Below are 13,204 nucleotides of genomic sequence, written 5' to 3'. Positions count from 1 at the left end.
TGGCTGTGCTCCATGTCACCCTCACTCGTCCTCTGTCCCCCAGGACAGAGTCTGAGGGAGCAGCGCCCTCTGGAGCGTTGCTGATCCCTGGGCTGGAGGGAAAGACAGCTGTGAGGTACGTATGACGGACGTACGCTTACATTCAGCGAGGTGGGGGTGTAAAATCTTCCCACAGGGAGGAGTGTCGAGCATTTGTCAAGAATAATGTGGTCTGCTCCCTGTTGTTTCTCTCGTGTCTTTACAGCCTCACCATTTCTTTACAGAGATTAGACCTGGAAGGTGGTGCCATGAGATGGCTTATCAAAGAAAGTACTGCTGTGTTACTATAGTCAGTGGACACAGACTCAAAGAAAAGGCCTCCGCTTTACAGCAGAAAGATGGGCAGATAAATGTATGATTATAGGGTTTGATTTAAAATAATATGTTTTGGTTTATCTTTTTTTTTTTTTAATGTTTATTTATTTTTGAGACAGAGAGAGACAGAGCCTGAATGGGGGAGGAGCAGAGAGAGAGAGGGAGACACAGAATCCGAAGCAGGCTCCAGGCTCTGAGCTGTCAGCACAGAGCCCGACGCGGGGCTCGAACTCACGGACCGTGAGATCGTGACCTGAGCTGAAGTCGGACGCTTAACCGACTCAGCCACCCGGGTGCCCCAGGTTTATCTTTTTAAATGACTTCCAACTTTGACTGAATTTTTAAAATTTAAGCCCAGCAGCCAAACTGTCAATCCTTATGCATTTGGATGAGAGAGCCTACTTTAGTCTCAAACCCTCCTGTCCCCCTTGCCCCCTCCATCAGAATTCCACCTTTTGTGATAGATTCATCTGTTATTTCTCTTGCACTTATTCTCTTATTTCATTTCCATTAGTTCTACCCTAGTTCTTATTCCTGAACTGCTAGATTTGTGCCCCCCGCTGGTTTCCCTGCTGCTAGCTCGTAAAGCACCTTTACACAGTTAGACAAAGGTACCCTTCAGGAGTGCTTGGGTGGCTCATTTGGTTAAGCATCTGACTCTTGATTTCGGCTCAGCAGGTCATGATGTCATGGTTCGAGAGTTTGAGCCCCGGGTCAGGCTCTGTGCTGACAATGTGGAGCCTGAATGGGATTCTCTCTCCCCCTCTCTCTTCCCTTCCCTAACTCATGCTCTCCCTCTCCCTCTTTCTCTCTAAATAAATAAATAAACATTTAGAAAAAAAGAAAAGAAAAAGGTACCCTTCAAAGCAAACACTATCCCACAGGAGCTTGACTTGATGTCAGTGTCCATTTCCCCCCTTGGCCCGGCCCACTTGTATGCAGTGCACAAACTGAACAACTGCACAGAGCAATCTTGCTTCCTGCTTCTAGCTCTCTCCCAACTAATTTCGACTATCCACTGATAAAACCTCCTTTAGATTTTTTGTTGTCTGTCGCTGCTCAAGGCATTTTTGATGGCTCTCTATCATCTATAATGGCTGTCTTTGATTTTATTTTCTATTGTACTATCACCAGTGACCCTCAGTCACACTTATTGCCCTCTGGATGTGCTGACTGCCACATGGACACCGTAGATACTCTTCCCTCTCCTCTCTCACCCCTTCCCACATTTCCAACTGTAAGCTCCTTAGCTTGGACTCTCAGTCTTGTCTCAGTGTACCTTTCCTCGCAGTGTCATGGCCCGCCAGGGCCTCGCACCTGCTGTCTTCTGCCATTCCGCCTAGTCACTATCTTCTGAATGTTTTGTACTTCATGCTTCAAAGTTCTTTTCTGCTTGATCACATACTGCTCATCCTCAGAAAGCCAAGGTCAAGTTTCATGCCTTCAGCCATCCTCCTCTGATTCTCCTACACCGTAATAGCCCCACCTCTAAACATAAACCCTCGTCTCTATATTGCTCCTTTGGAGGCGAATCATCTGCCCTAGGTGAGCGCTTACTTTATTAGTTATATTGCTCTGAAGTATTTTGTTTTCTCAGATTTCCAGTGACTGGGAAGTAGTAGATGCATGTCTCATTCTTTTCTCCCAGAGTCTGTGTATACCAGCTACATGGGTCAGAGCAGTAGCCTGGAGAGAAGAGAGTCCAGTCTGGTTAATCATATAGTATAGTCCTGGATGGAAGCTCAGGCTGCTTCTTCCTGGCCACAGGATATTGACCTACTTTTCCCTTCTTATCTCTGTGCAAAATATTTGTTGTACTCAGTGTGTTCTCCCTGTCACAACGAATGTTTGTCTCTTCCTTTCATACGAACCGAATGCTAAAGTGCTAGTTAAATCAGTGGAAAAAACAATGGAGAACAAGAGTTGGTAAGCAGTTTTAATTCCTAAACGAGGGGATCTTATAATTATGTCATTTAAAAAGAACTCTATAGTTTTCCTTTAATCTATCTGTCTGCCTGCCTATTGAGAGACATGATTAAGGGTGGATTGTGAATTTTAAGTTTTTATGCCTTTTGATTTGATGACTTACAATATAATAATGTGTTATTTTGAAAACCTTTTATTTTGATAAATTACTTGTAGAAGGAAATCAACTTTTCTTAATCAGGCATATACAGCGCAGTTCACTATTGAATATTTTATTTCTTACTAAAATTTCTTTTGCAAAAATTTATTGAAAAATTATTTTGTACATGGCCAAGCCGATTAACTTTAAAAACTGTATTTTGTGTAGCTTTACAGGTTAAGTGTGCCCTTCTGTTCAAGGGGAAAAAAAGTATGTGTATGGCAGCAAGGGGGGAGATTTGCATGTTTGTGTCTGTATATAAATATTTGAAATAATTGCTATATTGTACAGAACTTTTGGAAATTAGAACTACTCAAACTTTGTTAAAATTTATAAATTTAAATTTAGTAAACAAATTTTAGTAAAAAACATTTTAATTTGTGACTTAAAAAGAGTTACGAGTTATGGCATGCCTTATAGGTTGATTTGTTGTATGTTTGTTTTTCATAAATACTTTAGAATGTACTTGAGGCAATCTAACATATTATGTTATGATACATTTGATTTTAAATTTAGTAATGCTTCCAACATGAGGAAAATTAGAAAAACACTGGCCCAGAAAATACTTCCAAATTCTGATTGTTGATTTTAATCTAAACTTAGGTGAAGTAACCCACTGCAATTTAGCTATTTTCTTTAAAAATTCTTTTTTAATGACAAAGTAGTTTTGCCTTCTGAATTTACATCATCAGTGTCTTTTTTGGAAGCATCTTAGCTATTTTTGTTTGATCAATTCTCAACTAATAAACACTCATGAAATCCTAATGTAAATGTATAAACATCTCTTCCTTTGATGACATAGTTTATTTATTAGATTTTGTTTTAGCGGGTAACTGCTTGAGGAAGTTTCTGAGTTTTTATCATTCTAAAAACTTTTTTCTGTTTTTTTTTTAAATCTTTTATTCTTTTTTAATTTTAGAGAGAGAAAGAGCAGCAGCAAGGGAGGGGTAGAGGGAGAGAAAGAGAGAGAGAGAATCTTAAGCAGGCTCCGTGCTCAGCATGGAGCCCCATGTGGGGCTTGATCCCACGACCCTGGGATCTTGACCTGAGCCAAAATCAAGAGTCAAACGCTTAACCGACTGAGCCACTCAGGCGCCCCTACAATTTTTTTCTTAAGCACAAGTACAAAGATACTACCGAAGACATACTATTGAGTAATACATATTTTTTTCTCTTTTTACTAGTATATAGGTTCCTTAGTTTGTAATCTTTAGACCCCTTTTTGCTTTCATGACTGGATTAACTTTTTAAAATAGTCCGTGCCATTCTGTAGCTTGCCATATAGGTGTAAACAGAGAATGCATTCACACCTGCCTTGATGCCTGCAGTTATGAAGATCCTGTTGACTCCATCCATTTCTTTCTGTGCTATGTATGATTAGACCCTTAATACATTTTTTTTTTTTTTTTTTTTTTTTTTTTTATTATTTTTTTTGCTGATGAGGTCAGAATAAAGAGCTAATTTCCTTAACCTCTGAGTAAATGTCATTGAGAAAGATTCTTGTGGACTGGCATTCTTGGTTTTCAACATTCTTTATAACCAGACACAGGATGCATGTTCACCCCAAAATTAAGAAACTCAGTCTTTCCAGATTTGAGCATTTTTTGCTGACTCAGTAATGACGGACTAGGACCGGGCTGGGAGATGATGTGTTCCCCCTTTGTGGGTAAACTGAGGCTCAGCGTTGGCAGTGTGCCCAAGGTCTCGCTCTCAGCTAGCTGCAGAGCTGAGTCTGCGACTTGGATATTCTGGGTGTTTTTTTCCTGGAGCGGCTTTGGTAGTCATGTTAACCTCTGTGGTCTGTTGCAGAATGCAACAGCTGCTGTTTCCCTGCGAGATAACTTGCTTCCTTCCCCCAAAGAACAAGTGCACTAAATTCAGTACATTTCCCTCCATTGTCACTTAAAAGAGCCTGAATGATAGGAAGGTACCTTTTAAAATAAGGTAGGTCTGCTCTGACATACCCTGGGCTGTTTTATTGTGAGTGGCTTTGTTCAGCCAGGTGTCTTCAAAATCTGATCCATGTACGGGATCCGACAGGGACGGGAAACCCTGTGTGAGTGCGTACCAGGTGCAACAAACACACTGTACTTCTAATTGTAAGGGAGTAACTTGATGGGATGATGTGATCAGGTATCAAGAGAAGAGAAAGGAAGAATCTACAAGCATCGTAAGCACATGAAGGGGGCAAGGGACAGGATGACTTGGTCGGGATATGAGCCTGTGGGATGAGATCTGGACTCTCAGATTAACAAGCCAATTAATTCATTTGGAAGGAAAGTTGGTTTTCCCCTGGGGGCTGTATTCAGTTTAATAACCACTGGTCGCACTTGGTGTCTGTGCACCGGCCAGGAACGAATCAGAGCTGTCTGGTGTGCCAATTAAATTTGAGCCGTTTTACATTTACCTAGGGGTCCTAGGGTCTCAGGTTTGCCAATCTAAACATAGTCAGCTTCTTGGAATTTTTTTTTTTTATCTACCTTGAGGGAACACATCGAGAAGTCTGTGGCTTGTAATTAGCACATCCCATGTGCAGCTGAGTTTGTGTTTCTGGCCATAACAGAGGTTTATGGGTCTTGGCTACCTTGTTCCATAGGAACTCATAGGACTTTTCAGACGTTAGCTCATTAATTCTCCTAATACCCGGTGGGAGTAAGAGAGTGTGACCATCACTTCCCCCTAAAGCCACACGGTTTACTGTCCATTCTAGATCTTCTAGGGTTTTGGCTGGTGAGGGGTGCCAGGGTGGGTGCTGGCTGGAGAGGGAGGGTTTGGGAGGGGCTTTCAGACCCAGTTTTGGTGGGGTGGTGGATGGCATTCTCCGATGTTGCCTGCCCTTTGGCAGTTGTCCCTGCCATGACTGTGTAGAGTTTCCTCTGGGAAATGATGGTGGGACAGTGATGTTGGCTGCATTTCCTCCTCAGGGCACCGAACCCCATGGAATGCCTAGTGCAAATGAGGCAGCTCTCTAGGTTTTTTTTTTTTTTTTCACCTTGGACACACCTGCCAGAAGGCAGCACAAGAAGAGTACGTGAGCTCCTCAGGGCCAGAGGAAGTGGGCATTGGGAAGGGAGGGGTCTAGCATCCAATGAGACCCTGCCCTCTTCGGGGCTTTGCTTCCTCAGCAGCCTGCGTAATCACCCTGTGGAATGGATGTTGTCATCCCTGAGGTTTTAGATCAGAAGTTCAAATTCCAGAGATGAATTCCCTTGGATTTGAGCCCGGATCTGTGATCCAAAGCCTGTGTTGTTCCGTGTTGGGGCACATCAAAAGGGAATTCTCAGTCATGGCAAACTCTTGCCCCAAAACTTCTGTAGAAAATGACGCTTCCCAGTGTGGAAGTGAAGCTTCTCTGTAAAAAACTGGGTGTGTTGTGAAGAGTTTGCTGATTCGGGAATCAGATTGATGAGTGTATGTAATATAAGATGGGTGAAAGACCACTCAGACCAGTCAGAAAAGCTTCCTCCTTGCCTTGCCTCTTCCAGAAACCAGCTGTGCAACACCTTCTGGGTCCATTTCTCTCTTCACAGACGGGTTTGCCTGAGATCTAAAGACGTTTTGCTCAGACATCAGAAGAGATAGTTGGTAGCTTGTAATCCAAAACCTTCAATGTTGTCATAGCAGCCACTGTTATTTTTGACTCAAAAATCCTTCTAATTAGTCTAGGTAATATACTCACCATTTTCACAGTTGGAAAAAAACCTTTCTTTTAACCTGTCACGTTACGAATTGTAAAGTTCTGTGCTGTCGTTTAAATCCTTAATAAGCAGCCTGTTCCTGGGATGGAGGGTAGCTGAGCTCCTGGTTGAAGGTGTTTGTTTGTAGGCCAGCCTTTTTATACCCAGACTGAAACAAACCTTAGCATTAAGGCTGGGTGGTTCCTGGCCCCCATCTGCCTGTGGGGAGATACCCCATGGAGTGTTAACTCCTAGGTCACCAGAATGTTGACTTAATTGCCCCTCCATTAGACAGAGCTTTTTAGGATTGGAGTCTGGCTTCCTGGCTTATAGGCTTCCGAATGCTTTTAGCTATTTGTTTTAAGTCCCTGTCCAAATCTGTTCTACCTTATCATTGATAATTTAATGTTCTCTGTATTATCCAGTGTTTGAACACATGAGAACAACTTACTGTATAGAAGTTGCCCAGTAGCTGGGCCTATTTCTTCCCTAATCCAAGATTCTAACAAAAGCCAACCTGTAAGAATCCATTAAATATTAGTAACAAAAAGCTATAGAGAAGGGAGGACCTTCAATACGTAGTGGCTTTAATGATGGAATAAAGAATTGGGAAGTCACATAATGGTATTTTGTGAAGTAAATGCCGTGAATTGACATGCCTTATGTCAGTTTCCCTAAGGAAGTATGTTGATGGGAGTGAGAATCAGTCACCGAGCCCTTTCACAGATGCATGCCGGTGCCCACTTTCTCATGTGCTCTGAGGAGCCCTCCAGAGCACCCTGTGTGGTTCTGTGTGGCCCCCCAACTCTCTTCTCCTTTGAAAACCATGCTGCTGGGGTCAACTGTCCTACCGCTCTGCCTGCCCTTTCGGCTGGTAAATACTGCGAAACCGTCTTGCCCATTGGTTTCTGTCCCAAGTCTTTCCATTCTTGGGGGTTCTCTGATTGTCCTGTGCCTGTTGTGGCCTGTATGGGAGGGGTAGAGGTGATGGATACAGTCTTGGAAGGAAAAATGGCTTGTGTCTCTCTTACATGCGTTCATTCATTTGCTCTCCACGCTGGAGCTGTGGGCGTCAGCCGCTGGGCCGGGCAGTGGGGCGTCAGCACCCGGAGAACTCAAGCCTTCTCCAGGGAGGATGGGATCAGTGGCTGCACCGTTGTGTAGGAGGTCTACTGGCTTGCTTGGAACTTGCTGCCTGTGAGGAGTGGCTACTCACTCTAGCCCAGGTCAGGGGGTTTATGAAGCTTAGCTGAACCTCTTGAGAGCCTTCTACTAGAACTACTACTAGAAGTAGCTACTACAGGAGCTAAAGCATTGCACGAGGTTCCGTGCTGCTTCTCTCTGCAATGAAGCGCTCATTCCTCTCCTCAGATGAGCTTCCTCTGCAGGAGTCCGGCAGATGCTCCCCTGAACGACACATCCCATCCCCTGGATCTATGCTGCTTGCCTCATAGCCTCCTGACTGTAGTCTCTGTCCTACGTGCCGATCCTTGGAAGCCGGCATTGTTCGGGCTGCTGTCTACCCATCAGCAATGGCCTGGGCCAAGGAACTGTTGAAGGCCTTCGCATCTTTGCGTGTTGTGCATGTTGCCATGGGTGGTGGGCTCAACAGGGGGAGAAGAGCCTGAGGAGGAGGGCTGGGGTCAGGTTGTGAAGTCTCGATCCCTGAGGAGGAATTTTTTTTTTTTTATTTAAAAAAAATTTTTTTTTAACGTTTATTTATTTTTGAGATAGAGAGAGAGAGAGACAGAGCATGAACGGGGGAGGAGCAGAGAGAGAGGGAGACACAGAATCGGAAGCAGGCTCCAGGCTCTGAGCTATCAGCCCAGAGCCCGACACAGGGCTCGAACTCACGGACCGCGAGATCGCGAGATCGCGAGATCGTGACCTGAGCTGAAGTCGGACGCTCAACCGACTGAGCCACCCAGGCGCCCCCCTGATGAGGAATTTTTATGTGGGCGGTGAAAGAGATACAGCAAAAAACTTGCCACGTTCACCTTTTTAAGTGTACAGTTCAGTGGCATTAAGTGCACTCAAGTTGTTTTGCAACCCTCACCGCCGTCCGTCTCCAGAACTTTTTCTGAAACGCTGTGCTCATGAGACAACTTCCCATCCTGGCCAGTAACCGAAATTCCACTTTGTTTCTAGGAATTTGACTACTCTAGTTCTTCACGTAAGTGGAATCATGCAGTGTTTGCCCTTTTGGGACTGGCTTATTTCGCTTAACGTAACGTCCTCAGGTTTGCTCCATTTTGTGGCATGTGTCAGAATTTCCTCAAGTTTTAAGACTGAATACTCTTCCATTGTAGGCACATACTACATTTTGTTTATCCATTTATCCGTTGGTGGGCCCTTGGGCTGCTTCCACCTTTTGACCATTGTGAATAGTATTGCTTCGAACGTGGGTGTGCACGTTTCTTTTTTGAGTCCCTGTTTTTATGCCCCAAAGAGGAATTGCTGGGTCATATCGAGGTGATTCTGTGTTTCTTTCTTTCTTTCTTTCTTTCTTTCTTTCTTTCTTTCTTTCTTTCTCTTTTCTTTTCTTTTCTTTTCTTTTCTTTTCTTTTCTTTTCTTTTCTTTTCTTTTTTGATGGTCTGCTAAGGAATTTAAATACTGGCTTAAAGGGACTGGAGAGTTATTGAAGGCTTTAAAGCACGGCTTACCTGATCAGGCTGTTTTCGAAAGGCAACTTGGGAAATGTGACCCATGCATGGGGGAAGCAGAGGGATGGCAGAGGCTGTGGCAGCAAAACAAGGCAGAGAGAGAGAGACCAGTGAGAAGGCTGTTGTCTTCCAGGTGAGAAAGGATGAAGGCTGAGCTAGGGCAGTCACAGTGAGGAAGAACGCGGAAGGGATGAGAAGGGAGGGGGAGAGACAGGTTGGCTGGGGGGGGGTGGGGTCGGGGGAGAAGTAAGAGACAGGGAGTGGCCAAGGATGAGAAACTGGATCTGTTGAGACTTTACGGGATTTGGGGGTGGGAATAGGAAGGTTCTGTTTTTGTTTGGGGGGTATTTTGGTATGGGATGGTAGGAGATAGAAGTTGTGGACATGTGTTGAGATGTTAGACTCAGCCAAGTGAGCTAGATGGTTGATGGGCCGGCTATTGACAATAGGGGTTGCTAATTTGCAGGGAGGGGAAAAGGTGAAGAATAAAGGGGCAGATGGCCAGGCAAGGTGGCTGAATTGGAAAGCGGTGGGGTCGTTATTGGCGGAGCTTAAGAGTTTCACAGCTCCTATAGATCTGCTTCACATTCCTACCTCGAGGCAAAAATATATAAAAATTTATAAATTTATCAAAATTTATGTCAAAATGTATAAAACCAGAAATGATGGCCAATTCATTGGTTATAAAAATCGGGTTTCATAAGGGTTCTAATGAATTCAAAAGGGTTCAGACTAAAATGTGAGAGTGTTGACTTTGGCTTGTGTTTTGCTCATCTGTATGTTCTGATTTTTTTTCCTATAGTGAATATGTTTTGTGTTTAATCATTAAAAAGGTTATCTGCAATTTCAAAAGTGGTTTATTTTCTTTTCTTGCCTCATACTGGACCGTGAGTTTCTGGAGGGGATACCTCGGGGAGGAGGAAGTGCCAGATTATTCTGTGTGCCCTTCGCACTGAACACAGTGCCGGAGACCAAAGGGGCTCAATCCTGTAAATGGTGGTTGAGCTCAATTGCGTGGAAATTTAATCTAATCGCTCTCAGAGAGGAGATTCGTGCTGTTTTAAAAGATCTAGGAAGGAAATTCCAGTTTTTCTCAGTCACTTAGCTCATCGTATTAGGTACTGAACCACGTCCTATAGACTTGGCCCCTCTTTTGCCTTTGTTTTGCCATCAGGATTTGTTGAGATTTATTTTGTTCATGAAATCTTGCCACACTGGCCCAGTTTTGTTGCTTAAATATATTTCTCATGTTATTCTTAAAAGCTTTAGTAATCTCTTTGGGAGTGAAGTGGCTCAATTCTGTTTCCTGTCCTTTGTTGATGATATTATGTTTTCAGAGGAATGGATCAAAGTGGCTTGAAGCAACAGTCATTTTTTGCCTTCTGGTCAGACCAACCATGGCAGCTGCGAGAGACCGTGCATTACTAAACGATGCAGTTGTCAATCGTAAATTTGCATACTTGTTTTCCCTTTGTATTTGTCTGAATGCCTACCATGTGCAAAGGCAGTGCACTTTGCCTTTGAGGAAATAAAGATGAATAAGCTGTGACTCCTGACACCAAAGAGCTGATTTATCCAGCAGAGGGGCTATCATGCGTACTTGACCACCCTGCAGGGAGGTCAAGAGTGGAACCAGAGTCAGATGGGAACAATTGTGTTCTTATGCTAAGAAGACTCCCCGAAGGTGTTCCCTCTGACTATACTGCTAATGACATTATAATAGATGTGTTTCAAATGTCCTCATTTACAGTTGCCAGTGCAATAGATGTCTGCTTTCATTAAGTTTTCCAGCAAGTGGTTTTTATGGCTTGGTATTAAAAGTTCCCTCAAATTTAGGGGCACCTGGATGGGTCATTCGGTGAAGCATCCCACTCTTGATTTTGGCTCAGAACATGCTCTCAGGAGCCCTGTGTCAGGCTCCACATTGAGCATGGAACCTACTTGGGATTCATTCTCTCTCTCTCTCTGTCTCTCTGTCTCCTCTCCCTTTGCCCTGCCCCCATGCACACATATTCTCTTTCTCTCTCAAAATAAATAAACATAAAAAATAAAAATTCCCCTCATATTTAAAATTATGCTAATGACTCAATCTTAATCTTTGTTAATTATGGCAACCTCAGCTCAGTTTTGTGAATGTCCTTTCAAATTTTACGATAAAACCAGTTCAACTTAAAAATATATGTTTGTTCTCATCTGTGTTAACTCTGAGAACTCTGGATAACATGGGAGACCACCAGATGTTGTATTTTAGTTTATCCTTCATCTTTTCTTAGTTGTTGTTAAATTGTTAGCAAATTAATTATTAATTTGGAAAAACTTTTCGCTGTTGCTGTTTTGCTATTGAATGGAATGACCATGCATTTCACGGGGGAAGTGCCCCCTGGTCTGGCTGTCTCTGTGGGGCTTTTGGCTTGGAGAATGCTGGTCTTGACTCCCAGGCACGGATGACATTAACGTGGTAGGTGGCTTGTAATTTAAGGGTGGTGACAAGGGTAGACTACTTATATTTAAATATTAGGCTACAAGTGGCCATTTTAAGATGCTATAGGATGTTTATGCTGTATTCTTTGGGATTTTGAGGAATTTTTGAAATGCTTTCAGTGTTTTAAATGGCATTTTTACACTGAGAAAGATGCCAGTAAATGAATTGGTATACATCGAAATATAGGTAGTAATTTTGGAAGTTTATGAGATTATAGTAGGTTGGGAAAATAATGGTTGCAATCATGTATTCTGCTCTTCTTGGATGAATAAACAGGTGGAAAGCTGGGGCACCCATGGAATCATCTGTCATCAGTAGATGGGCTGGTGCCTGGGCTAAATCAACACTTTTAGATAAAGAGACCCTGCCTCCAAGCTCCTCTGTCGTTCCTCCAAAGGCTACCCCAGTGATTGTATTTTGTAGATTGCTTTCACCAATGTAGGGAGAAAAAGGTTAGGTTTTACATAATAATGAAGCTGTAACAGTGGTATCGTACTGTATTTGGGTACTGTACGTAGTGTTCCTGTCAGTTAGGGATCTTGGTTGCTTGCAATGCAGGAAAGATGTAGACACTCACAGAATTGCAGAGAGGTTGGAAGCCCAGGAAGGATACAGTCTTGGAAGATAGGCAGGAACCAAAGAAAGGCTAGAGGGCTGGGCAACAAGATCCATAGCAGAAGCCATGCTGCAGGAACCTTCTGGTCTTCATGCTGCTACTGTTGCTGCTGAGTGAGGAGTATTACCTCCAGCTGTCACCCCCAGCTTTCACCATCACCTAGGACTCAAAGTCCCAGGAGGATGAGATCGACCTGTGCATAAGCCATTTTCCTTGGGGTGGAGAGCAGATCTATCTCCTTTGAATTCTGAGGTGGTGATTGGGCCCTGCTTCTCACTAGGTTACTTGTCAGCACAAGGTAACTGGGGACTTCCTGCAAGGGAGATTAGGAGCAAATAGGAACAGGACTGTGTACTGGATAGTGACCCTTTAAAAAGAAAGACAAAAGTCTACAATGGCTCTCCCCTTTAGCTGCCCAACAATCACATACACCTTTCTTACCATGCTTATGCAAGTAACATGCCCCAGCCAACATGATGCGACTCTCCCCTGTATGGCCGAAAGCTTAGCCACTTCCTCTTCAGAGGTGCTCCTCTTCAAGATCTTCTTTGTCCATGGCCTTCCATGGCCACATTTAAGATGAGCATTGAGGAAGATTGCTTTGGCAGGGACTGCAGTGCTTTAGCGTTTTATTGTTGTTGTTCCTGAGTTGGAGGTCTTGGGGTTGATTGTTTTAAGGATCAAGTAATTGTTAAGCCCTGTCAGCCAGACTTCTTTGGCAGCATGGAACCTTGAACGTGTTTTAGCAGGGACGGCTGGGTGACTCGCTCAGTTGAGTACCCGACTCTTGATTTTGATTCTGGTCGTGATCCCAAGGTTGTGGGTTTGAGCCCTGTGTTGGGCTCCACACTGAACGTAGAGGCTGCTTGGCATTCTCTCTCTCTCCCTCTGCCCTTCTCCCCCACTTGTGCTCTCTCTTTCTCTCTCTCTCTCTTAAACTTGAAAAAAAGAGTGTTTTTAAGATTTGTTGCCTTCCATGGATTAGTAACCAGAATCAGAGATCTGCCAGTTGCCAGTGTTTTGAACCTAGGATGTGGTCTGAGAACTTGCCTCCTGGCAGTGGGACCTAGCCGTGGATGCTGTGCAGAGTGTCTTAGCTCTTGGTTAATAGAAACCACTTGGGAACAGTTAAGAAGCATAAGAAGCAACAGAACAGGTGACGCCTCTCCTGTGCTACATCTTCAAGGTGGGAGTACTATTCCCTTCCTCAGGCCATAGAGGCAAAACAGTGGGCAGGTCACATCCCCTCATCATCTCCCACCTCCAGCCAAAGTGACTCCTTTAGC

At 43.8% G+C, this 13,204-nt stretch overlaps 1 protein-coding gene across 4 annotated transcripts in view; it reads left to right on the top strand.

Annotated features, from left to right (window-relative positions):
- Positions 1-13,204, top strand: part of MYO1B (myosin IB) — a 187,025-nt gene that overhangs the window by 16,942 nt on the left and 156,879 nt on the right. The window contains exon 1 of one of the 4 annotated variants that reach the window (XM_049615265.1): positions 1,909-2,280. The exons of the other annotated variants lie outside the window; for them this stretch is intronic. The gene's annotated coding sequence lies outside the window, so the exon portion shown is untranslated. Of the gene's footprint in view, positions 1-1,908; positions 2,281-13,204 lie in introns of those variants that run through there. 4 annotated transcript variants of the gene reach the window in all.

Source organism: Panthera uncia, assembly GCF_023721935.1.
Source record: "Panthera uncia isolate 11264 chromosome C1 unlocalized genomic scaffold, Puncia_PCG_1.0 HiC_scaffold_3, whole genome shotgun sequence".
Taxonomy (NCBI): Eukaryota; Metazoa; Chordata; class Mammalia; order Carnivora; family Felidae; genus Panthera; species Panthera uncia.
This window is presented reverse-complemented; position numbering and strand designations above follow the sequence as displayed.